At 49.9% G+C, this 25,549-nt stretch overlaps 1 long non-coding RNA gene across 1 annotated transcript in view; it reads left to right on the top strand.

The window, feature by feature from the left end:
• Positions 1-24,836, top strand: part of LOC147650899 (uncharacterized) — a 33,395-nt gene extending 8,559 nt beyond the window's left edge. Inside the window, exon 2 of the long non-coding RNA XR_015275350.1 lies at positions 23,163-24,836. This is a non-coding gene — a long non-coding RNA (uncharacterized LOC147650899). The remainder of the gene's footprint in view (positions 1-23,162) is intronic.
• The last annotated feature ends 713 nt before the right edge of the window (positions 24,837-25,549 follow it).

Below are 25,549 nucleotides of genomic sequence, written 5' to 3'. Positions count from 1 at the left end.
GCTGAGTTCACAGGGACTTGTTCAGGGTGTTGATTTCTTTTTTGGCTGCTTATTCTTGGTGTTTGCTTGGAAAAAAAAATGTGTTTTTCTGTTTGTAATAAATAGAACAGCATGAAAAACCTGACTTCTAAGCAAATCTCAGAAATCAGGAGCTTCAAATCCTTCTGGATTTCCTCCTTCATGGTGTGTGGGGGGGAAAGATCTTGCTAGAAATAACAAGCACAGCCTGGGAAGTGAACAGTGGGAATATTCTGTCTGAACAGGAAGAATCCACAGCCGTGGAGAACCATTAGAGTCAGTGTTAATTAGGGCTGATTGACTGAGAGCAGAGTCTGGCACGAGCCCGGTAGAGCTGCTGAGAGCCTGTGTTGAGTCACTGGGAAAACCACAGGCTGTTGTTAGAGGGGAAAAAATAACAAAAAATGTAAATCCACGAGCAGGTGCGATTTTCCATGGTCCTGAGTGATGGAGGAACCTGGAATTTGATGCCAACCCCAGTTATTGGAGATGGTGCCTCTGTTCTGCAGATCCAGCCCCGTTTTGCACCCTCAGGGGGTGATGGGGAATCCTCTCCTGGGAGATCCCATGTCTCTGCCAGGGATGTGCATCCCAGGAATGTGAAGGCAGGAATGTGGCTCCAAGTCCTCAAAAGTTGGGAAAGAGGGAATGACGAAGCCTTTCTCCTCCATCCCTCCACAGGCTGAGCTCCCATGGCTGGGTCCAGCCCTGCCTTAGAGAGCCCTTCTCTCTGATTTTGTGGAAAATCACTTCTCCAAATCCTCACTGCTCTTTCACCCCAGAAGGTCCTGCAAAAACCAGATGGGCACGACGTGTGCTGCTGAGGGAAAATGTGGAGAAAGCAGAGAAAATCCCAGCTAAGGAGGGTTCTGGCAGCCTGGGAAGCAGCTCCACAGGGCCTTTGGAATGTGTTTTCTGCAGCTCAGAGGATGGAAAGCCTCAGGGGCTCAGTGGAGAGGCCATTCCACGGGGAACCATCTCCCTGCCCCTTCCTTCAAACCCTGAAACTTCTGATTTCATGACTTTTCCATGATTTTCCTTTTGCTTCCATAAGTTCCCACAGCTTTACCAGCCCTGCTGTGACATCAGTGACAATCCCAGCTGGTGCCTTCTGGTGCCTTCTGCAACCCCAGGAGCAGATCTCCATCACCACCTCCCATAGCTCAATTAGGGGCTGGGAGATGGCCAAAAAAACCCACCCCACCACCCCTCACCATGGTTTTTTGCGTGGTTTGGGGCTGGTTTGGCTCTGTTCCTCCTCCCTGCACACCTTGATCCCCTTGCCCACGTGCTCCAGCCATAAACGTAACGGGCACGGTCAGAGTCTCACCATTATTGTTCATCCTGCTCTTGTACAATAACCAAGTTTGATCTTTTGACTCGCCGACTGCTCCCCCCAGCTGGAGCTGTGCTGTAAATCAGTCCAGTTAACACAAAAAGTGGTCACTGGTGTGGAAAATCTCAAATATTCAGTGGGATGGGCTGGTTTGCACCTGCTGGTTTGCAGGGCACGGATTTGGGTGGGACGCTCCACGGCCAAGTGTCTGCTCGGCTCTTGGGGGGTTTTTTAGCCCGGAAAAATACATTTTTGTGCTAAAATCCACTCGGTGCTCCTGGGAGCTGGTGGGAGGCAAAGGGAATGGGATTTCCAAGTTTCCAGCACTGGAAACCTTGGAAAAGACCCCGGAGTGCCCATCCAAGCCCAGCAGCTCCAAGTGGAGCGCTGGGGGGAATTGCTGCCCCAGAGCCACCCCAAAGAACTGCCTCTTCGGCTGCCTAATCACCTGTTAATCACCTGTTAATCACCTGTTAATCACCTGTTTCACAGCCAAGATCCCACTGTCTTTGCTGTGGGTTTTGCAGCTCTCCCTGCCTGCCCGGTTCCCTGGGAGCAAGGACATGGCTTTGGAAAAAGCTCTCAAGAACCTGGTGTGGTTCCTGGGGTTGTCCTGAGCAGAGTCAGGAGCTGGGCTCGCTGATCCTTGCGTGTCCCTTTGAACTCAGTTTATCCCGTGAGTGCTGTCCCTTCTGCTGCCACCTTGGTGTCCCCTGCAGCCACCCTGCAATCCCCGGGACCAAGAGGGGTGGCTTTGGCCAGTGGCCATGCCCAGGTGTGCAGCAGAGCAGGGCTGCAGCTCAGTTTCCTGGCTGAGTCCTCAAGTAAACCCGATCACACAAATAAATCAGGATTTATTTTACCCAAACGACCGGGAATTTGAACCCAGCTGCGCTGCAGCAGATAAAATCTGGAAGACACCCAGCAGTGGGAGGGAAAGCTTCACCTTCAGCCACACCTTCCTGCCAAACGTGTTCAAGGGATGCTCCCCAAAAACGAAACCCCTTCTCTCTGCTTGGGCACAGCTTTTTGGGGCACTGGAAGCCAGAGTTTCTCCCTGGCACAGCTACCAAGGTAGAGGTGGTAGAGGAACAAAGGGAGCTTCATATTTAGGAAGTCAAAGCGGGAGTGAGTTCCCTAAAGGGATGGACTGAGGGTGAGGAGATGGTGAAGAGGCAAAAGCACTCGGCTGTGGGGCCAGAGGGACCCCTGTTCCCAGTGTCCCCAGTGTCCCCAGTGTCACTGGGCAGGCACCAGGAGCTCCCAGCCACCGGCTTGGCTGCGCCCAGGTCACCCCGAGCCGCATGATCTGCGAGGTCGGAGCAGCGACAACAACAGGAACAATCTGTGGGAGAGGAACTTAGGGATGAACCCAACTTCTCTAAAGTATAAAAAGAGCCTGTGGGGGCCACAAAAGGCATCGGCTTTGCACGTCCTCCCCTCCCGCCGCCGCTGCCGCCTCCGAGCGCTGACGGTTGGGAGCCGGCGCTGGCCTGGGGTTGTGCAACTCCAGTTGTGAGCTCTTGGCATGGCCTCCACCGCCCTCCCAGGAAAGGAAACACAACCCCAGCCAGGCCTGAAGAGCCTTTGCAAGGGTTCAAACGGCTCTGCTCGGCCTCTGCCTGCTGGGTGGCTTTGCTGGGGTGGTGGTGCCACGGGAGGAGTGAGCCAGCCTGACGGAAAGCACGTCAAACCCCGCTGAAGAGCAGCAGGGCTGGGAATTGTGAGGAGTGTCTGTGTTTCCTGTCAAAAGATGCTCAAGCACCTCAAAAAATTCAGTTCAAAGTCAAGCAGACTTCCAGCATTTTGTATGCATAGCTACACCAGGGGGAATGAGTTTTTTGGGCCCCATTCCCATCAATTTTTCCTTTTTCCTTTGATTTATTGGTGTTTCCACCTGCTGGCCCAAACCAGTGGGGGAAGGATGAGTCCCTGGTGCACCATGGCTTTTGCAGCAGCTCTCTCTCTCTGCAGACACCCTGAAAATAATTACACATTTGAAAGCCTATTTTTATCTTGGGGAAACATTATTTCTGCCTGAAACCTTCCAAAGAACAGAAAAATACCCAGAAAAAAACAGAAGATGAAGGTAAAAACTTGTGATGTGGCCCCACTCCAGACCAGGCACATGCCACAAAATGCCAACCTCCAAGGCAGACCTGGTGGCACTTCCAGGAGATTGGGCAGGTGCTGGGATATCATCAGGCACACCCACAGATGTTTGTGATTTTTACCATGGGTTATGAACTAAAAAAAGCATCACCCCATGTAAAAAAAAAAAACCCGTTTCAGGTGTCCTTTGGCCCCCAGGATGTGATAGAAGCCCTGCACGGTGTGACATTTTCTTCTCATCTAAAGGAAAGTGTTTTGCTGATTGGAGAGAGGGGGAATAACAGAGGGGAAAATGAGATCCTAAATTCCAGGTACTTGAGGTTGCTGGAAAATTGGCCTTTAGTATTAATGCAAACTGATGGGATCAGAAGGAGAAAACTCCAAACGTGATGGGGTTTTAAAACCGTAGCTCACTTAAATGAATGAGGAGCTGAGATTCCAGGAATTTTGGTTTTATTTAACTTATAGGAAAGGAGGAAGAAACAGACAGAGCCGCTGCTCCTGAACTAAAAATACTGTTTAGAGAAGGACATCTGCAATGCAGCTTTGAATGTCAAGGTCCTCAGTGTTTGAGCTGCTCTCCTTCAAATGTCACCTCCTGATGTTTGGAGAGGTAGAGAGGCTGGAAATGCAGAGATTGCAGCCTTTCCATTTTTCCCTTAGAAATCCTCGTTCACCTGGAAGTTTTGCAGTGAAATGGAGAGGAAACCACATTTTCAGCCCTTGGTGCAGGGATGGGGATGCCCCTGACCTGTCTGTCCCACTTTGGGATCCCTGAGTGCTGGATCTGGATTGGTCCCAGCTGCTGGAGGCTGCTCGGGGTTGTGAGAGTCACCAAGGGATCAGACAAATCATTCACAAAACTTCTGGGAGAGTATTTGTGAAAGCCAAGCAAATCCTGCTCCTTCCAGCATGGAACAAGTGACCTTTGTCCTGGCTTTTATTTTCACTTTTGAACTCGTGCCTGCTGAGATCAAGCTGTTTATAAAGATTGGCAGAATTAAAGGGGCAGCATTAATCACCCCCGTTATTTTATCTTGCTGGCCACCATTCACTGTGCTTTTGCCAAGGTCAGGAATTACGCAAAAAAAATCAAGATGTTCCATAGTGCCACAAGTCAGCCTCGAGAGAACCCAGAAAATTTGGGTTAAAAGGCACAATCTTTACAAAAAATACCCGTTTGTGTCTTGTCCCTCCATTGAGGGAGCCTTGGCAGTTCTTGTTTCTCAAAAAAAGGAAGAGTGATATTCTTATGTAATGACAGGACTCTGGGAGCTGGAGATTTACAGGGAAAAAAAAAATATTACAAAGTATTGTACAACTCACCCTAGAAGGGTGAATAATCACCTGTGCTTCCCTCTGGTCCTGTTAACCACTGCTGCAATAAGGGACTCTCACTCTTCTTCTTGGATATGCTTTGGTTTATAGGATTATATCAGTATGGGGCAAAGAGTGAGCAAGTCAGGCCATAAACTCCATCAGCTCCGGTGTGTTATTTAACCCCTGATTATTTAACTCCTGGAGTAGGATGTGCTATCTCTTATCAGGGCTCAGGGGAATATTGCCTCCCCCGCAAGCCCCTAATCTGGAGTTAAACATTAACGAGCTGTCCCAGTGCTGGATTCCCAGAAATCTGCCGTGTTCAAGTCATCCATGGGGATGAATAATGGGCTTGATCTGAAATATCCCCTGAGCTGAGTGGCTGAAGGCTGTGGGGGAAGACTCCCGTGGGTGTCAGCAGTCCCTGGTGCGGCTGAGGTCTCTCTTGGCCGATGTCAAGACTTCATCAGGCTCTTGCTTCAGTCTTGTGGTCCAGCAGCTGCTTCCCTGCAGATGTTGAAAGGAAAAGAGAGAGAGAGGGGAGGGGGCCGGGCTGGGTTTGTGAAAGCCCTTTCAGAGCTGCTTTTGTTGCTGCTCATGGCAGAGCACACGGAATTGTCGGAATTGTCGGAATTGTCGCTGCTCACGTGAACCTCTTCAGATGGTGGCTTCAGCCTGAACTCCCCGCTCTAATTACCTCTGCCAAGTGCAAGTGCTGCCCTTTGGGGGGGTTTGATCTCCCATCTATTTCTTTCAGCTAATGGCTCCTTGTGCTTGGGGGTCCAAGCCATGAAAACAGCTCTTAATCTACCTCCCGCCTCCCACCAATTATTTAATACCTGGGTTTTATTCCTCCTCATTTGTCTTTCTAACTACCCTAATTTCTCTGGTTTCCCTCATCAGCGTTTTCCCAAGCTCTTTATTGTTTTCTGATTGCTGTAATTCTGCAGTATCTTTTGGCACTAAAGCCCGGCTCCCCAGAGGAATGGGCTCATGAATTTATACAGTGACATTAGCCAGGCTTTGCAGACGAGTCCTGGGGCTGATTTGGCTGCCCAGAAATGCTCCTTCTGTTCCTGCCTCTCCTGTCGCCGCATCCCTTTAACGAGCAGGAATTGGCAAAGCAGGAATTGCACTCTTGGTATGAAGAGCCATGAAAGTCTGAGTCAAGAATTCTGGAGATTAAATGTAGATTAAAATATTCGGCCTCCTCCAGCTTTCCCCACTCTCTGTGCCCATGACTCGGCAGAGCATTTCTCTCTTCATTCACCAAGGCAAGAGTTTCAGCCTGGGAGGAAATTTTCCCCATGGTATTAATTTCTTCTACTTCTTGCAACTGCAGCACATTTGAGAATCTGCTCCTGAAACTTCCCATGTTCTAATTTTACATGACGGGACTGTCAGAAGCAGCACATGAGAGAAACGAGATCTCCGCAGCTTTGGGGTGCCTGTGCTGCCCTAGAAGGGCTGGTGAAACTCAGAGCTGCTCCCCTGCTCATTAATAACAAATTTCCTGCCTTTGTTGGTTGCAAAGCTTTTAAGTGACAAGAATTCAGCCTGGGCCCAGCATGACTTCCATTAAATCCTCTTTAAGCAATGCCACATCTTTTTTTTCCTGCTTGGCAGATGAATCCGCCTTGTAACCAAATACTCAAATGCACTCATGCCAGAAGAGGAGATTTAAATATGATCAGTATGAGGAAATACATTGGGGTGCTGGGAATAAACACGTTCCAGGGCGTTTATCTGTTTATCTTACAGGGCTGCCCCAGATTAAGGACCGGCTCAGAAAGGAGTCAAATGTTGCTCTGAGGGTGCTTTGCCTCTTCCAGTCATTTGTTTCTTTTTCTGTCTGAGAATGGAATTAAGAGAGTCACAAATTATGACGAGGGGTTGTGCTTGTGGAATGTTCTGCATTTTTTGAAGGGCAGGAGGAGGCAGCTGCGTGGTGAGTACCGGTGGGTGGATGAGGATCAGGTGGGGTTCTCTGGCCAGAGACGAGGTTTGGGGTCCCTGATCCTCCATGACTCTTTCTGGTAGCTCATCTGCTCAAAAAGAGCAAATAATTGCAAATCCTGTCAGAATCCAGCGCTCCTAAAGGCCCCCAGGGAGGCTGCTCAGGGTCAGAGCGTGAAAGTGGCTTCCTTTCTGGCTCGTTGGTTATCGGCCTCCTCTCGAGTGCAGGATGAGATGGGCAGAGACTGATGTGCAGTCACTCGGTTGGGAACCAGGAAGAACTCAAGAAACACCTGAAGATCCAAACACCTCTGATTGTGGGAAGGTTTGGGTTGGCACTTGGTGGTTTGACCTCTGCTGTCTTCAGCCAGGACTCTGAATTTGCAGACAAATCTCAGGTCAGGGTTTGATCATGAATCAATCCAGGTGGGCCTGAGGTGTTGCGTGCCAAGACCTTTGAGGCTGAGGGCTGGAAATGCCATCAAAGTGTGAACACACGCATGGAAATCAATGTCTGTCAGTTCCCATCATCATGGCTAGGAGGAGAGAAACCCTTTCCTCATTGGATCAAGCTCTCTCCATTAGATTTCTCCTCCCATATCAGTTGGACAACAAGAGCAACGAGGACTCAACTCTGGGCCAAGCCTTGAAAGCCTCCCCAGAACCACATCCATGTCATGTTGCCCAATGCTGTTTTCTAGGCCCCAATTAGTGGGGATTCGTTAGCAGGGGTGGTCAGGGGGGCTGACACCACACCCCCAGGGCTCTCTGTGTCTCACCACCTCAGATGTCTGTGGGGACTCTGTTTTTTGAGCCCCAAAAGCGTCATCACCTTCTGCCCGCTGGGTTTTTTTCCTCTTTTCTGGCCCTGCGGTGGCCTGACGGGAGCAGGTCACGGGACAACCTGTCATGTGGCACCAACCGCCCGCATCTTGGCGTGGTCCGCACCTACCTTTTTTTATCTTTGGAGAGGCCAGATTATGACCTTAAAAGGGAAGAACGGAATTTTGGGCGAGGAGCCCTGTTCCGATTGGCTGAGTGCCGATTCGCAATGGTTTCAGGGGAAATAACCAGATGGGAGTCATTTTTGGGCCTGAGAATAAAAACAATACAACAAAACCATGTGGTTCACCATTGAAACCAAGACAGGACTTTCGGTGCTGGTGCCTCCCGTTGTTCTTGGTTCCACCTGCACGAAACTGCAGGAGGGCCCTCACTTCCACATGGGCACAGCCGCACAGAGCTCCTGGTTCCCATAAAACCTCTCTGCAGACACAACCAGCTAAGATAACATCTCCTGGAGGTTAACGGGAAGGACCTGGTGGTCGGGTTGGTTGAGAAAAAGAATTGTACCCAGCTCCTGTGAGGCAATCTCTGCAGCCATGACCAGCTGATGATACCTGAGGTAACATCTGGAGATGGAACTGGAGGCCCAGCTGGCCAGAAACCAGACCTGCAATCAACCTTTGTCATCTTCTGGGTTGGGAGAGCCCAAGCAACATTGTGTTGTGGTTAAGCATCTGCAGATCCATGTCTGAAAATCCAGCAGAACAAAGCCCCTCTGTGCCTGAACATGTCTTCCACCCAACCCTTGTTAGATTATTCACACGGTTTTAAAACCAGGGCTGTAATCTCTTGAGACACTCTCCTAAAATGTGCCACTAGCACTGATTTACAGCTCTGAGTAAATACGACAAAAAAGGCTCAGAAGGTTTCCTGGAAATTTTGGCAGCCCTACTTTGCCAGCAGATGTTGGTGAGCAGCAAAGCTCTTGTAAGCCATAGAGATATTTTTTTATTTAACACTTAGCATGAGAAATGTGCTGGCTAATTTAGGGCATTTGTGTCCAGGAGCACGGAGGGCAGAGGTGTTTGCCTCACCCCTTCTGGGAATGCCACACCCATGCAAATCCTTCACTCGGTGCCATCATCCAATAAGAACAAGATGGTTTTATGGTTAATGTTGTTCTTGGAGTTGGAAACAAGCTCCTGTCACTGAGGCGATGACAAACACGAGCTTTGCTTGTGCACTCAAGTGGGGCCACCAGTGAGCAGGAGAGGTGAACCTGGGGAACGAGGCAGCCTGGCTGCCATGCTGGGGGAGATTTGTTTTAACCACCTTCCCGAGGAAGTGAGGCTGGCAGCCTGTGGCTCCTTCCCTAAACTCCAGTTGGTGTCCCCTCACTGGATGCTCTAGGCAGCATCGAGTCCATTGTTGGCTCTTTTGGCGAGTCCATCCAAGCCCACAGAGATGCACCTGGCCAGAGACTGCACAGATGTCTCATCTTGCTCTGTTCATCCCTTTCTTCAACTTTCCTCCCCATTCCTCCTCCTATCCACCCTTCCTTCCAGTCTCCCCTGTTCCCCATTTCGGATAAGCGCCATCAACCCTGGAGTGGTCCAGCACCAGCACCCCACCTCTCCCTCTCCCATCATGCCCGTTCCTCTGCTCCTGCCCCAGTCCCAGGTACCTTGAGCAGTCCTGTGGCAGCAGTTCCTTGGTTCTCCTCACTCCACCACCCTCTGCAATTTCTCTGCCTGCTCTGCTGCCTGATTTCTTCAGCGCTGGCCGCAGCGGTGGCTCCCAGGACCTATCGCAACATCGCAAGCCTGGTGCTTGGCCCCACAAAACCGGAGGGGAACCACAGCCTCTTACTCATTGGCACCTGAGGGATGCTGCCCCATCGCCTCCTTCCCGCTGGGCAGTGGTTTGGGGACGGGGGGAAGAGGTGGCTGTGAGTGGCTGCCCTGGGCTGTCCTCCATGGCCACCAACCCAACGTCTTGGAGGTCTCCAAACCCAGCCTTGGCTGCACAGCCCCAGGGCTGGTTGAGGCATCTCTGCGAGGCAGGGATAGACGAAGGCGGTGGTTGAGGGATGCTGTCAGCGTGGTTCAGGGGTGAAGTCAGTGGTTGAAGGTTTTCTGTAGATGTGGTTCAGGGGAACACTGCTGGTGGAGAAGCTCTGGAAGCTGCACTGGAGACCTGGGCAGAGCCAGCCCAAGGAATGGTCTGTGTGGTGGTTTGCCTCTCGCTGAGTTAGGCTTGAATCACCAGGGCTTGGGTTTAAACTGGGCTGTTCTGCAGGATAAGTGACAAAACTTGCTGGAAGTACAGCTGAAGCTCTCTGGGTGTTTCAGGTATCCCCTTGTCCTGAGGGTTCCTCCCTGGGCTGGAATTGTGCTGATGTCCCAGTGCACTGGCTGTGAGCAGAGGCCAGGGGACACACAGGGATTCACCCAGGGCTGCACGCCTGGGCTCAGGGAATCCCCTCCAGCTCCCACCCTAAGCAGGCTCCAGACTCCCAGAGCACAGGTTCCCTCCCCAGTCCTCCAGCCCTAACCCCAAAGCAGCCTGCAGAGAGCGAGCAGGAATTGCACAAATGCCTTGGCTGCGTTTCAGAGCAGCCTCCTGAGCATTGCCTGAGTGCCCCAAGGTGCTGGCAGGGCCAGTCCTGGGCACAGCCTGGAGCAAGGGACACCAACCCTGCCCAAAACAGCCCAGCAGAGCAAAGCAGCAGCTTTAAGGATAATTCAAATGACAGGGATCACTTTTTTCCCTGGAAGAATGAAGATAGGTGTGGATGGGGCTTGGAGCAACACGGTCTAGTGGGAGACGTCCCTGCCTGTGGCACAGAGTTAGGACTGGAATTTGATTTAAAGTCCCTTCCAACCCAATTCCACGGCTCTGTGACACCGCCACCGTGCCACCCCACACGGGCAGACAGCCCATAAAACCCAGCAAGACGCAGCAGGGTGAACAACAACAGGCAAATGAGCATTAAAAAAAAAAAAAAGAAAAAAAGAAAAAAAAAGGCATAATTATAAAAAAAAAAAAGCGCTTTAACTACATGGCAGCTTGGTTGAACCCCTGTTCCTGTATTTGCTTAGCTGAGGGCTATCTTTACCAATCTTAGCTGCCAGATGTTCCCGTATTTGCATGTGGGGTGAAGGGGAGGGATGCTCGGAGGGGAGGGATGCTCGGAGGGGAGGGATGCTCGGAGGGGAGGGATGCTCAGAGGGGAGGGATGCTCAGAGGGGAGGGATGCTCAGAGGGGAGGGATGCTCGGTGGGGAGGGATGCTCGGAGGGGAGGGATGCTTGGAGGGGAGGGATGCTCGGAGGGGAGGGATGCTTGGAGGGGAGGGATGCTCGGAGGGGAGGGATGCTCGGAGGGGAGGGATGCTCGGTGGGTCCCGGCACTGCAGCCGGATGGCGATTGCCACCCAGTGGCTGCTCGCACCGAGCTGCCTCTGCCTCTCAAACTCCCCCAAATCCCTTCTCCAAGCGCAGAAAAGCCGTGGCTGTTCCCTCCATCAGGGACCCTCAAACCCGCCGGCACTTCTTCCCCAGCCGCGGGGATGTGGCTGCACAGGAGGGACACAAAATTGAATTTTTTTTTAATTTTTAAGTGCCAGTGGCTGCTGCTGCTGCAGGGAAACTCAGCAGCTCTGAGGAAAGCTTGCTGATACACCTTGGGCATGGCCTGACAGGGGCTGGCAGACCTCATCCTCAGGGGTTATACTCACATCTCCAAGACCCCCTTTTCATAAAACTGCAGAATTTTAGGGTTTTAAGAACCTCTGGAGATGAAAAGTCCAACCTCCTTTTCCCCCGAACTTATTCCTCAGCTTGGGACGTGATACCAAACAATAAATCTGAATCTCTAAAATTTGAAATTTAAATTTCTCAATCTGTGGCTGCTGTAAGTTTTTGTCTACAGAGAACATGGTCAGAGATATCCCAGCCAGCAGGGACCTGGCCTTTGATGGTTTTCCAGCTGGTCCCTCCAAAACTGGGGCTCATTTTTGGCCCTCACGAATTTTCTGCCTGGGATGGAAGCAGCAAAGTCCCCATAGCAAACACAACTCTCTGCTGTGGCTGTCCTAGGGATTTTTTTAAAATTTTATATTTATTTATGTTATATAAAAAAATATTTTTTTATATTTTATTTTTTATATTTTATTTTTTTGTATTTTTATATTTTTTCATATTTCTGTATTGTTACCTATAGAAATCACAGTCAATTAACAGAATTATTCTGTGTACAACAGCACCAGCCCTGCTCCTAAAACAGCTTTTAAAATCCCATTTCCACGACTTACTCAGCGAACAATGCTCACCTCTACGCAGACATCTCCCTCCACACACCTATTTAACCACAAACCCTTCAAATTCAGCACTGTGCACCTTGCTGTGGTTAATGAGGCTAATTAGGAGCAGAGGAAAGGAAATGCTCTTGCTGCAGTGTTATTATTTATATTTTTCCTGACGCCTCAGTGGTGGGAGCAGCTCGTGTACCTTGTAAGGTTGTAACCTACATGGGTTGGAGGTGTTTGCTGAGCCAGCTGCTTCTTCCTTTTTGCTTCCAGCAGCTGCTGGAGCTGGTAGGGCAGCAAATTCCCTGGATTTCATTGGAAATGTGCTCTGCATCCCTTGGAAATGCTTGGAGGAGGCAGTTCTTGCTCTGCCTGAGCCCGGGGGAGCCTTAGCAGAGTTAATGGCTGCTGGCAGATTTTCTGTTAAGGCTCGCAATGGAGCATAAATTCCCTGATCCTGGAGCTGCAGGGAGGTAACTGGGAGTGCAGAAATGCTTCTGGTGGAGTGGTGGCTGCTCCTGGGAGCTGGAGAGGGGATTGCTGCTCCCCTTGCCCTGCTGGTGTCCCCATCACAGGGTGGGGGTGTCCCCCCTGCTCTGCTCTCTTCCCTGCCCTGGGGGAGTTTTCTGCCTGGAAAAGCAGAATCCTGCAAGGAGAGAAGTGTGTGTGAGCTGAGAGATGAATTGGTGGTGGTGGGGAGAGTTGGGATGAGCTCCCTTCCCCATCCCACAGGTAATGGGAAGAGCCCTGGGACATCTTCCTGGGGCCACCCTTGGGCTGCTGCATCTCAGGGTCCTCCTCCTCTGCCAGAGCAAACTCAGCCAAACGAGCAGGGCTGGAAACCTGGCAGGACCCAGCTGCTCCATGGGGGCTGCTGCCCAGAGCCAGAAAACCCAGTTCTGCTCCAATCCCCCCATCTGAGGTGCGATTCTGGCAAGGCTCTGCGTTAAGAAGAATTAATTTTCTCAATCCTGCTCTCAAGGCACAGGGCTTAACCTAAAACCTCTGCTCAGCTGCCCTCTTGCAGGAATCACCTGGTGCTTTCCAAGGTTAAAATCCCAGTGCTGGTTATTCCAACACTGATCCCAGTGCTGGTTATTCCAACACTGATCCCAGTGCTGGTTATTCCAACACTGATCCCAGTGCTGGTTATTCCAACACTGATCCCAGTGCTGGTTATTCCAACACTGATCCCAGTGCTGGTTATTCCAACACTGATCCCAGTGCTGGTTATTCCAGCTGCTGACTCTGAAGCTGTCTGGGCACCCCAAGGCACCACTGCAGCAGCATTTCCTCCACAAAACCTCGTGTCCTGCAGCACAGCTGATCCCCCTCTTGCACAAAATCACCCGTGGGAACCGCTTGACCAATGCTAAACTTTCTCCCAGTGCAAAACTCCTTCCCTATTGCTCAGCATTTCATTTACACTCGCTTCATCTGCAAAAAAAAAAATAAATAAAAAAAAGGATTTGCAGCCTCCAAACCATTTCCTCTTTCTGTGGGATGCGCTGCTGAGCTGGGGACAAACACAACCCGTGTGGGTTTGACAAACTCTGCCCATGAACCCCCTTTAGGCTGGGCTTAGTGGGGGTAAAATCAGATTTTTTTCAGTGATGTAACAGCCTGTGCTGCTGTAAATTCTGTGTGTAGAAAGGCAGAGCAGAATGGAGGGAGGTAAAAAGCTGTGCTGGCTGCACCACTGGAAATATCCGCCCCAGGCTCCTCTGGAATATCGCTGGAACCAGGCACTTTTTGCAAACAATAATTGGATAAAAGGAGGAGGATTATTCCAAAAAGGTGGAAAAACTCCGGTGTGTATTGATTGCCCAGAATGGTGGTGGCTGCCCCATCCCTAAAAACATTCAGGGCCGGGTTTTACAGGGCTTTGAGCAACCTGAACAGGTTGAAAATGTCCCTGATAATTGCAGGGATGTTGGATTAGATGAGCTTTCCTTAGGGAAGCTGCTCTGGGAGGGATTTTGCACAAGTCTCTGCTGGAGGAGGCAGCTGAGCAGCAAAAATGTCCCCCTGAGTGCTAATGAGAAAGCAGAAACTCTGCTTTTTCTCCTAAATCACCCCAGAAAAGGCACTCTGGAGTTTCAAAATCGAACCTTTTGTCAGACTTCCTTAAAAATTTAACTTATTCCTTCTCTGGGCTCTTCCTTTCCCTAAGGCAAGAGGGGAAGTGGAACCATTTACCCCTATTGATTTTTAAATATCTGGTTTTCTTCAGAAACACTCAGGATTTAGCTGCAAAGCTCAGTGCTTTAAAAAAAAAAAAGGGCTTTTGCATCAAGTCTCTGTAACTTTTTATTCTTCATCCCTCTGAGTATCATCAAATCATTAAATGTGTAACAAGTTGCCCAGCTTGGCAAATAATTTTCTGATTATCTTAACATAGAAATTATATCGTGTTTTTAAAGTTGCTCCTTGTTGCTGAAAACCTGGGGAGAATGGTCACATTTGTATTTTATTTTTGGATTTTGTGTATCCATCCGTATGTACATTTTATGCCTCAACACAACACCTGTTTGTCTATGAATGAAACTCTTTATAAAACTTTTCAAACTTTAATGTCCCAGCTAAAACCCATCCCAAATCAAACCCATCTGGAGAAGGAATTGAGGCAAACCCCTCAATTCTCTGCTTTTCTACCCATCCTGCTTTCTTTAAAAGGCCACTTCCCAGCAGCTCTGTAGCTCTTTTTCCTTCAGGAAGTGCTGGTGCAGTGGGAAGATGGATTTATCAGCCCTATTCCCCCATTCCTGCTTGCTCTGGCTGGCAATTAGCAAATTCACTACCTGTGTGCAACAGATTTATCATTTTATAATGAATTTAGGGGAACTGCTCTTTTCTGTGCTGGTGTAGACCGGCTGTGAGCAATGCTTGGCCTGACCTGGGTCCCAAAGCACTTTAATTCCTGCTTTAATCCACACGGGACTGATTCCCAGGGATTTTTCTCTGCACAATAAGGAATGGAAGGAAATGAGGTGGAGACAGGACTCTGCCTATCGGGATTTTGTGAAAGAGTTGGAACTCTCATCTCAAAAATGAGATTTAAAGCGTGATTTATTGTTCTTCTTCCACAGCCTCGTGAAGGAGTGAGTGTGCCTTCACCTCATTCACCAGATCTTCTTGGTCAGTGGTCAATATATTAAAATTAAATGGTTATTTAGCCAATAAACTTTTGCCACAAAAGAAATGTTTCTGCTTTCACACCAATAAATGGTTATTTTGTTTTATATGTCTTCACCGCAGTGCGGGCATCCTTAACAACACACAAAACCTCTTGTTTAAACTTATAACTTTTATGATTACTCCTATATTTTTAAAACCTTAAAACTTGCCTACAACCTAGCTTAATGTCTCTCTATTTAATGTCTTTCTGTTTATTTTCTATTCTATTTCTTGCTTTTGGTTTTAGATCCTGAAGCCTTTTCCAAGGTCTCAGGTTGAGCCCTGCCTGAGCTTGCATTCACAAAATATTGACAATTTTCTTGGGTTTCCTACCTCTGCCAAGCCTGGGTTCATTCAAACCCAGAGAAACCTTCCTGGGTCAGTGGTGCTGGTGCATCCCAGCCTTTGAGGATGTGAGGGATCAGGGATTTGAGGGAGATTTAGGGATGCAGGAGCAACCCGGAGTACGAGACAAGTCCATGAGAGCGCACAGCTCCAATCCCGGGGGGGCTCAGCTCTGGGAAATGCCTCGGGCAGGAGCAGGAGCGCAGCCCTCCCTCAAAAGCTGCCTCGGGTCCCTCTTGAGGCGGCTGGGAAAGCTCCGGAGAGCTCCTCAGGTGGCTTCTCTTGGAGACTGCCTCCCTCTAGTGAGAGCCGGAGCCACCCGCACGCCGGGCCAGCGCTGCCCCGGGGCTTTGGAGGATGCTGCGTGGAGCTGGGAGTGCCCTGGCTGCTCTCCAGGGAGCCCCAAAGGAGCTGTGCACATTCTGGGGGCTCTCCAGTGAGCCCCAAGGGTGCTGTGCACATTTTGGGGGCTCTCCAACACATTCCAAGGGTGCTGTGCACATTTTGAGGGCTCTCCAACATGTCCCAAGGGTGCTGTTCATGCTTTGGGTGCTGGTTTGGAAGCACTGAGGGTGCTGTGCACATTTTGGATGCTCTCCAGCACGTCCCAAGGGTGCTGTGCACATTTTGGATGCTGGTTTGGACACACCGAGGGTGCTGCGTGCATTTTGGGTGCTCTCCAACATGTCCCAAGGGTGCTATGCACATTTTGGGTGCTCTCCAGTGAGCCCCAAGGGAGCTGTGCACATTTTGGGTGCTCTCCAGCACGTCCCAAGGGTGCTGTGCACATTTTGAGGGCTCTCCAACATGTCCCAAGGGTGCTGTTCATGCTTTGGGTGCTGGTTTGGAAGCACTGAGGGTGCTGTGCACATTTTGGGGGCTCTCCAGCACGTCCCAAGGGTGCTGTGCACATTTTGGGGGCTCTCAAGTGAGTCCCAAGGGTGCTGTGCACATTTTGGGGGCTCTCCAACATGTCCCAAGGGTGCTGTTCATGTTTTGGGTGCTGGTTTGAGTGCATCAAGGGCATTGTGCACATTTTGGGTGCTGGTTTGGACACACCGAGGGTGCTGTGCACATTTTGGGGGCTCTCCAACATGTCCCAAGGGTGCTGTGCACATTTTGGGTGCTCTCCAGCACGTCCCAAGGGTGCTGTTCATGTTTTGGGTGCTGGTTTGGACACACCGAGGGTGCTGCATGCATTTTGGGTGCTCTCCAACATGTCCCAAGGGTGCTATGCACATTTTGGGGGCTCTCCAGCACGTTCCAAGGGTGCTGTGCACATTTTGGGTGTTCTCCAGTGGGCCCCAAGGGTGCTGTGCACATTCTGGGGGCTCTCCAACATGTCCCAAGGGTGCTGTTCATGTTTTGGGTGCTGGTTTGGAAGCACTGAGGGTGCTGTGCACATTTTGGGTGCTCTCCAGCATGTCCCAAGGGAGCTGTGCACATTTTGGGTGCTCTCCAACATGTCCCAAGGGAGCTGTGCACATTTTGGGTGCTCTCCAACACATTCCAAGGGTGCTGTGCACATTTTGGGTGCTCTCCAGTGAGCCCCAAGGGAGCTGTGCACATTTTGGGTGCTCTCCAGCACGTCCCAAGGGTGCTGTGCACATTTTTGGGGGCTGAGGATGTCTGCAGTGCTGTGCTGCCCACATCCAGCTGCTGGGAGCGAGCCTCAGGTGCGAGTCCCGGCTCCGGCACAGGCTTGGAGCGCTGCGCCCGCAGAATCCTGGGGTGGTTTGGGGTTGGAAGGGTCTTTGGATCATCTCGTTCCACCGCGCACACACCGAGTGCCTGGTTAAATAAAGCCCCAGGTGCTGCCTGGGGACAGGCGGTGATGTCCGAGGCAGGAGGCTGGGGTGACACAAACAATTCCCGATCCAGCACGGGATCTGCCAGCACGCAGCAGAGCGGGCAGCTGTGAACAGCAGCCTGAATTCATCCCGAGCTGGAGCTCTGCGTCAAGCGGCTGCTGCGTTTTTAATCCAATCCCAGAGCCCCCGGGCAGGATTTGTTGTGCTGCCGGATTTTTCCTTTGGCAGCCAGGGTAGGATTTCATCAAACGAGCTGGATAATTTCCCCACATCCTCAGGGGCTCGTCGGCAGCTCAGCTCCTCCGGGCTGCCCTTAGCAACCAGCGCAGGAAAATCAGAGCTCCCGCAGCAAAGGATGCTCTCCACTCTCTGCAGCAGCGGGCAGGGCACGGGCAGCACCCCAGCGTGTCCCGCTCCTGCTCTCCGCCCTCTGGCACAGCCCAGCCTCTGCTCCCGGCACTGCCAGCATCCGAAGGATTTGGATGCCATCCTAAACCGGCAGCAGCTCCCGAGGGGGATGTGCGGGAAGAATGCTGGGGCTGGGAGCATCCTCAGCTCCTCCAGCCTGACCTGGAGGTTCTTCACCCGAGTGGGTGGAGGGAAAAATATTTATTGTCCCAGCAGCAAGGAGCAGGATTTCTCCAGCCAGAGGAGCTCAGGCTGCTGCAGAGCTCTCAGCGAGGTTTGTTGGAGGGAAAGGGCAAAATAAGCCCAGCAATTGCCTCACTCATCCTTAAAAAGGTTAATTCCCTTCCCACAGCAGCAGCGACCCCGGGCAGCCCCGGGTGCCGTGGGTCGGGGTCAGTGCTGCTGGAGGCAGAACTTCCAGCTGGGGAACACATGGCAGCAGGAACAGGGAGAGGGTTAGGGTTAACCCTCATTTCCAAGCCCTTCTGCCCTGGCAGCTGGAGGGGTTTCCAAGGAAAAGGTTCTTTTCAGGTTCATGGCAAGGATGAGCCTGGCAGCTGGAAAGGAGCCCCGGGTGAGGGAGCAGCCACGGGCAAGAAATGTGGTGGCACTCAGAGAATGAGCAGGATTTATTGTGTGGAAGGCAAAAAAAGAAATGAGCTGAACCTGCTAGAAAAATGGGGACTGGAGAAAAGTACAGGGCAGGAATATCTGTAATTTCAGGTAGTAAAAGAGTCAATATTGTGGGCAGAACCCAGGGTGTAAGTTCTGCTGTTTTCTGGATTTTGAAGCATAAAAACGTTCTACCCCTCCCTCCAGATCCGGGCTTATTTCTGTTGTGCTCCTGCCACATATTGATAAAGGCTGAATATTGATGATTTGGGGTCACCAGCTCAGCAGAAGAGCTCCCAGGCACTGGAGCCAAATCGATTTTCCTTAAGGACACCTGCCTGGAAGTCACCAGCACTGGCAGCTCCGTCTCTGCTGGGCCTGATGTGATGACTTCTGTGTGTGCACCTCAAAAAGGTGTTAATCACACCCCACACCCTCATCCCAGGGGCAGCTTTCCCTTCCCAACCCACCCCTCCCTTCTCATCTCCCCACCCTCGAGGTGGCATCAACCAGGGCTTCGATTTCAAAGCTTCCTTTTACCTTTTTCCTTTCTTCCCCTCCTCCCTCTCTTTTTCTCCTTGTTTTACTTCTCCTGCCAAATTTCCCTCCTTGAAGATCCATATCCACCCCTCTCTTTCATGTGGCACCTCTCACCCTCTCCCTAGGTGTGATGAGGGCAGGCACAGCTGTGCTGCAGCTCCCTGAATCCCCCGGGATTCCCAGGCTCTGGAAAGGCGACAACCACAGCTCCCCTGGATGCCATATAACAGCAAGGGGGCTGTTTCCACCAAAGGGTCCCTGCCCAGCAGCTGGGGGCTTTGATTCAGATAGGGATCTGCACAGGGCTCCAATTTAGGGGGAGGGATGGGGTTTATGGCTCTGCTTTCCCCCCCGCTGGCGTCAGAGGGAATGGCATTGGATGTTTTTTTGGGATCTAAACGCCGGGATGGAGCGATGGGGTCTTCTCCTGATGGCTACAGGGAAATCTGGGAAGGTTTTTCTTTCTTCTTCTCTCCAAGGAGATGCCTGGTGGTGTTTGAGCCTGGTCTGCTCCTAGATCAAGAGCTGAGAATCGCTGCTTTGGTGGAAATTAGGGATATTTGGGAAATAGGAATGGAAGAAAATGTGTAAAAGCAGTATTTGAGTTTTTAATGCTTCTCCATCCTCCCTTCCCCACCCTGGGACTGGGCAGAAACCAGCAGTTGTGCCTGAGTGCTTGAACATTTCTATTCACTGCGGGGTAAAATGTGGGGGAAAGGAGGGAAAGGAGGGAGAATTTGAGCATTTTCTGGGAAAAGCAGCAGTTTTGTGCCATGTAGGGGTACAAACACTTGCATGCTGGGCATTAACCTCAGCTCCTGAGGGGCTAAAGGATCAGGGAGTCTCCCTGTGCCAGGTTTTACAGTGCCCACTCCCTTGTGCCAAGGCCGCCTGGAGCTGGAGTTTTGGGATGCACAGGGAATATTCACACCCATCCTAAGGCAGATCCCTCTGGCTGCGTTTTGGCCTGCTCCTTCCTTCCCACTGGAAGCAAAATGAGGCAAATCCACCATCAGCCTCATCAGGAGGGGTGTCACCCCAAATTTCTGGTGGCATCTCCAGGTGTGGGGACCGCTGCTGTGCCGAGGGGCAGCCAGCACCGCTCCCAACCAGCCTGCCCCGTCAGAGCGTTAATTGCAGGATTAATCCAATGGGAAATGTAAACAGGAAAGCTCCGGGGGGAGATAAGGGCAGCAGGGGTGGGAGGCAGGGGCTGCCAAGCTCCCTCCGCCGCGAGGAACCGACTTCAGAGCAAATCCGACTTCCCAGCCCGCGGCTGGCGGCCGCTCAAGGGTGTTAATTAGGGTGGCAGATAACGACTGGGACACTGTCCCCAGCTGTTCCCCTTTTTTGGGAGCAGTCACATTCCTGAGGTTTGAAGTTCAGCGGCAGAGACCCAAAATTGGGGATTTAGGGGAGGATGGGGCCCTGCGCTCCCGGGCGAGAGAGTGGGAATGGCTTCAGACTGAGTTTAGATGGGATACGGGGTGGGAATTCCTCCCTGGGAGGGTGGGGAAGGCCAGAGAATGTTGTCCAGAGCAGCTGTGGGTGCCCCTGGATCCCTGGAAGTGTCCAAGGCCAGGTTGGGTGGTGTTTGGAGCAACCTGGGACAGTGGAAGGCGTCCCTGCCATGGCAAGGGATGAGTTTGAAGGTCCCCTCCAATCCAAACCCTTCTGTAATGCCACAGTTTTCATCCACTTCAAGTGGATGAGGAAATGAAGGGCTGGGAGTGCATTTTCCTTGTGTTTGTGGCATGTTTGGTGTCCCCACAGCTCAGGTTTGTGGTTTAACCAGTGGCCCAGCACTGGTGACACTGCTCTGAGCAGAAATCCCCTCACCAGCACTGTCCCACATCCTCTTCCTCCCCCCACACCAGGTTGTGTCAGGAACCTCTCCCTTTCTGTGGGGTTAAAAACAGAGAAGAAATGATTGGAAATGGCTTGTGCAGGATTTGGGGGGGGTGAGGATCTCGTTCAGAAGGAAAATCCCCATCCCTGGGCTCTGGGAATGCCCCTGGCATCTCACAGAGCTCCTTGTCCCATCCTCCCTGAGAACCAAGCCAGTCTCATGGCTGGAGTGAATTGGAATTTAGTGACCTTGTTGGAGGAAATTATTTTGCTCAAACTGAGATATATTTAGATTTTCCTTTTTTTTTTTTTTTAGATTTTTATTCTCAGCCGTTTTCCTTTGCCGGCAGGTTTCGCTTCTCTTTCTGAGCCTCTCTTTGTGTTTTCCTTTGCAAAAGGAGGAAAAAGAAGTATTCCTCAGTGCTCTGGGCAAGCAATTTTCTTCTTGCTGCCCCCTGCCACGAGCCTGACTGCACTGCAGAAATCCTGCTCGTCTCTTGACAAAGCTTGAATTGAATTAATTTTATGGGTTTTAAGGGTGTTGGATGGGGTGGGAATCTGCTGCTCTCCCTGCCTTTTGAGGAAATCCTCTCCTGTTGCTTTGCCTTCCTCTGTGTTTATCTCTGTGTGGTTGAGAGCATTACTCTGAACCTCTCTAAAGGACAAGGAAAATTGGGAACCCAGCTATTAAAAAACCTCTTTTCCAGCGCTGCTCCGTTTAAAATCCACCTGCAACAATAAAAAGAACGGCTGTGCCAGCACTGTGATCCTTGAGCCATCACCCCAAAGTCCTGCTGCCCACGGATCTCTGCCTTCTTTTCCCTCTTTTCCCTCTTTTCCTTCCTTTCCAGTTGTCTCCTTCACAAGCAGAGAAAATCCCCGGCCTGCCCTGGAACTCGACATTCCCAGAAGGTGGATTTGTGAATGCTTGGCTGCTCATGATGTGCCTCGGGGCCTGCATTTTCGGGATTTTTTTTTTTCCAGGCCAGCTGAGGGAGGAAGTTTGCAGGATGTTATCAGCATCCTGTTGCTGTGACCTGCTGAGCAATAGCATGGAAATGTCTCCCCTTCGCCACACCCCGGTGGCAACCTTTTGGCTCCTGTCTGCTGGCCGTGTTCTGCAAGATTAATGTGTTTTTCCACACATCCATGGCTAAAAGGCATGGATTTTTTTTTTTTTTTTTTTTTTTAGTTTTTCTTGTTTTATTTGGGTTTTTTTGTGGTTTTTTTTTAGGATTTTGCCGCTATCCAAGCATTTCTGGCAGCGTTTATAAAGTGTCCAAATGACTTCTGGTACGGTGGAGTCACCTCACAGGGGTATCCAAAACATGGTCAAGGTGGCTAAAGATTTTGGCTTTTTGGGGTAGAGAGTTATTGGTTGGAGAGCATTGACAAAAAAAAACCCAACTAACACCCCCCAAAAAACAATAAAAGGGGAAATTTTATTACAAATATTATATTATATTATATTATATTATATTATATTATATTATATTATATTATATTATATTATATTATATTATATTATATTATATTATATTATATTATATTATATTATATTATATTATATTATATTATATTATATTATATTATATTATATTATATTATATTATATTATATTATATTATATTATATTATTCTTATAGTAATTTTTATTATTATACAGCTCAGAATTATGTCACCTTCATGAGGATAAATGTTTGATTTTTAGTTCATGGAGGGCAGTCAGTGATGAACACCTCGGGTGCTCCATGTGCTGAATTTTCACCACCAGTCATAATACTGACCATTATCCATGTAATTCCATGATCCCTGTCACTGGAGTTAGCCAGAGCAGCTTTCCATAGGAAATGGCTTTGCTGCAATAGAATCTTTCTCAGGAAGTGCACTTTTCCCAACAGAATTATATTTATTTATGTATTTATATAATATATAATTATATTATAATATTATATATTGATATATTTATTTTAATTATAAATTATATTATATACATTATATTTTATAAATTATATTATATAAATTACATCAAGGAAAGAATGCAAAAGAAACCAAGCTGAGCTTTCCCCTTTCATATTGATGTTCATGTAACTCCTTAATTCTTTAATATCAGCGTAATACTTCAATTGCCCTGAAAGAAAACATTCCAAATACATCTACTTAAGCATTCTTGTTCCAAGGGGAAGAAAGGAGAGAATGTGAAGTGTGAAAACAAAACTCCCAGGCTCCTCTCAGACGATGTTTTTTGCTCTTTCCACATCCCATTCTCCAGCCCATCCCTTCCCATTGTCCTTGGAGCATCATCAGCAGAGGGTTTGGGCCCGAGGCTTGATTCTCCTCCAGGAGCATCCCTTGGGAATGTCCAGCAGCCAGGTTTGGACAGCCAGGGCTTGGAAAGGTCAGAGGAATTTGTGATGTCCAGCTTTGGTACCCGGTCTGAGTGGGGTTTAATGGATGGATGAAAATCAGATCCCGCTATCCTGGTTCATCCCTAATGAGATCCTCATGGGACCAGCCAGGAGAGATGGTCCTCCAGGCTCTGTGCTGGCTTTGGGTTTAGGTTTTTACCCTCTTTGTGTCTACAGGGTGAGCTCGTGGGACTGAGCTGAGCTCTGGCTGGTGGCTGCTTCAAGGAGTGAAAGTCCTGTTGTGGTGGAGGCCAAGGAGAACAACTGGAGCTGCTCTTGGCCCCTGGAATAACCAACATCAGCTTTTCTCATCCCAAGGATTCCTGGTGACTCTGCAGCTGAGAGTGCCCTGAGGCTGTGACATTGTTTTGTGACATTGTTTGTCCAGGGCCTTTCCTATTTCTGTCAGAAGTAGCTGGTGTTTGTTTGCTGCCTCCAGCAGGAATAATTCTGATTTAAGGCCCTGGTCCTTTTTTAGGGTTCTTCAGGGAAAAGATGATTCTGGCCCCATTTCTATCCAGCCACCAATTTTTGCTCAGCTCGATGCAAATCCTTGGCTGGAGCTGCCAAGTAACGTCACCTCTGTCCCTTTGCCCCCTGTGCCTGGGGGACAGTAAATCTGTAGGCAAACATTAGGTCTTCCTGAAAAGCCTGGCATTGCTGGGAGAAAATCAAAAGCTGGAGGGTTTTTATTATCTCTCTCCTTATTGTCTTTTCTTTTTATTGCCTTTTGGAGTCACCCTGGAGAGCAATCTCCATCCCACAGCGTGGCCCTGCCAGACTTCCTCTGCTGTCACTGTGACCTAAGGAATAGAGGCCAAGCCTCCCTCTGCTCCAAGTATTGACAAACCCAGCTCCCTAAACTCCAGGGATCCCTTTTTCTGTGTGTTCCAAAGCTCCAGTGGGACTCCCAGGGCTTTCTCAACCCTCCAAAAAAAGCCATCACCCCAAACTCGAGTTTGGGAGTGGAAAGGTTTGGGTTCCCTGTCTGTGGTGGAAGTCTCTGAAATCCTCTGCCAATTCCTGACTGCCAGGGCGGTCTGCACGGGGGAGAGGCTCAGAATCTGGCAGGAACCCCGAGAGATGCTTCTTGCAGGAAAAATATGTGCTCTGCTCTCTCATTAAGCACTTATCTCCTGCTCCTGCTCTGAGGGAGGCCGGGGTTGGAGCGGAGGAGGCGCAGGACACGCCAGGAGGCCGATTGCAGCAGGCACAAATCCTCTAGGAGAGGTGAGACACCACTGCTGAGGTCAGGCTGAGGTTGTAGGGACTCCTTTTCGCCCTTATCATTCCAAAGTATGCAGCCCACCTCTGCTTTCCTGGGAAACGGGGAGGTGAATTAAATCTGCTGATATCAACTCCCTCAGCTGGGCCTGGCTTCATTCCCTTAGTCACAGAATCATGGAATGGTTTGGGTTGGAAGAGATCTTAAAGCTGGTCTGGTTCCCAATGTCCATATTCCTTCTCAACATCCCATCTAACCCTGCCCTGTGTCAGTGGGAAGCCATTCCCCCTTGTCCTGTCCCTCCAGATCTTTTCCCAAAGTCCCTCTCCAGCAATTTTGAGCAATTTTAAGCACTGGAAGGGGCTCCAAGGTGTCCTCAGTGCCTTCTCCAAGCTGAACAATCCAAATCCTCTCATCCCTGCCTCATTACAGCATCACTGCAGTCAGTGGGATTTTCCAGTAAAAAGTCACATTCCCTGGTGCTTTGGGAACTGCTGGACAGCAGAAGGGACAGTGATAATTTCAAGGATACATCCACAATAAAATTTCTCAGTGTCTGACTTGGATAGACCCTTTGGATTTTCCCCTTGGCAACAAAATAAATTGCTTAAGGAAAAAAAAAAAAATCATTGGAATTTCCTCCTAATTTTCTCTTGTTCCAGGAAAAGAGGGGATTTTTCAGTCTAAGATTTTTCACAAGGGGCAGTGCCTGGCAAAGATTCCAAACCTGGAGAAGCCAGGTGTGCCTGACCAGCCCATATTCCCATAACTGGATTCCCAGAGGTGGGATGAGCTTTCAGGATCTGACCTTTCTGTCCTGACAGTGACTGAAGTCCACCTTCCTTCCCTACTTATCTTCCCAGAGTGGCAACAACTCTGATATCAATGAATTAGTTAATTACACACTTCCACACCTCCTTAGGCGGGTCAGCTTGGTCCAAAAATGAGCTTGGCTTTGCTGGGATATTTTATTTGGAAACTTTTCCTGGCCAAAATACATTTTATACTAATACTGGAGTTTCTTCCTCTGTTTGAGGCATGAGGCATTGGATGAGCTTCCTCAAAACCCGGAAAAAACCTGATTAAAATGGGAATAACTCTGCTGAACTATTCAGGCAACCTGTTTCTTACCCATTCCTGTGGCTGCTGGGTTTGATGGGCTGTTTCCATGCAGGGTGCAGCCACTGAGGAGCTGTTTTCCTTGGATTTACCTTTCTGTTGGAATACAGCAGTCCTCTCTTCCCACACCAAGGCTGCATTTTCAGACCTGTGAGCTCATCCCAGCGCTCCACGCTGCAGCTGGAGCTGCTCTGCTCTCCTTTTATGTCACACAGCATTC

The sequence above is a fragment of the Cyanistes caeruleus genome, chromosome 12, assembly GCF_971803275.1.
Source record: "Cyanistes caeruleus chromosome 12, bCyaCae1.hap1.1, whole genome shotgun sequence".
Classification (NCBI taxonomy): Eukaryota; Metazoa; Chordata; class Aves; order Passeriformes; family Paridae; genus Cyanistes; species Cyanistes caeruleus.
The sequence above is the reverse complement of the archived record's forward strand: the minus strand, read 5'-3'. Positions and strand labels throughout refer to the sequence as shown.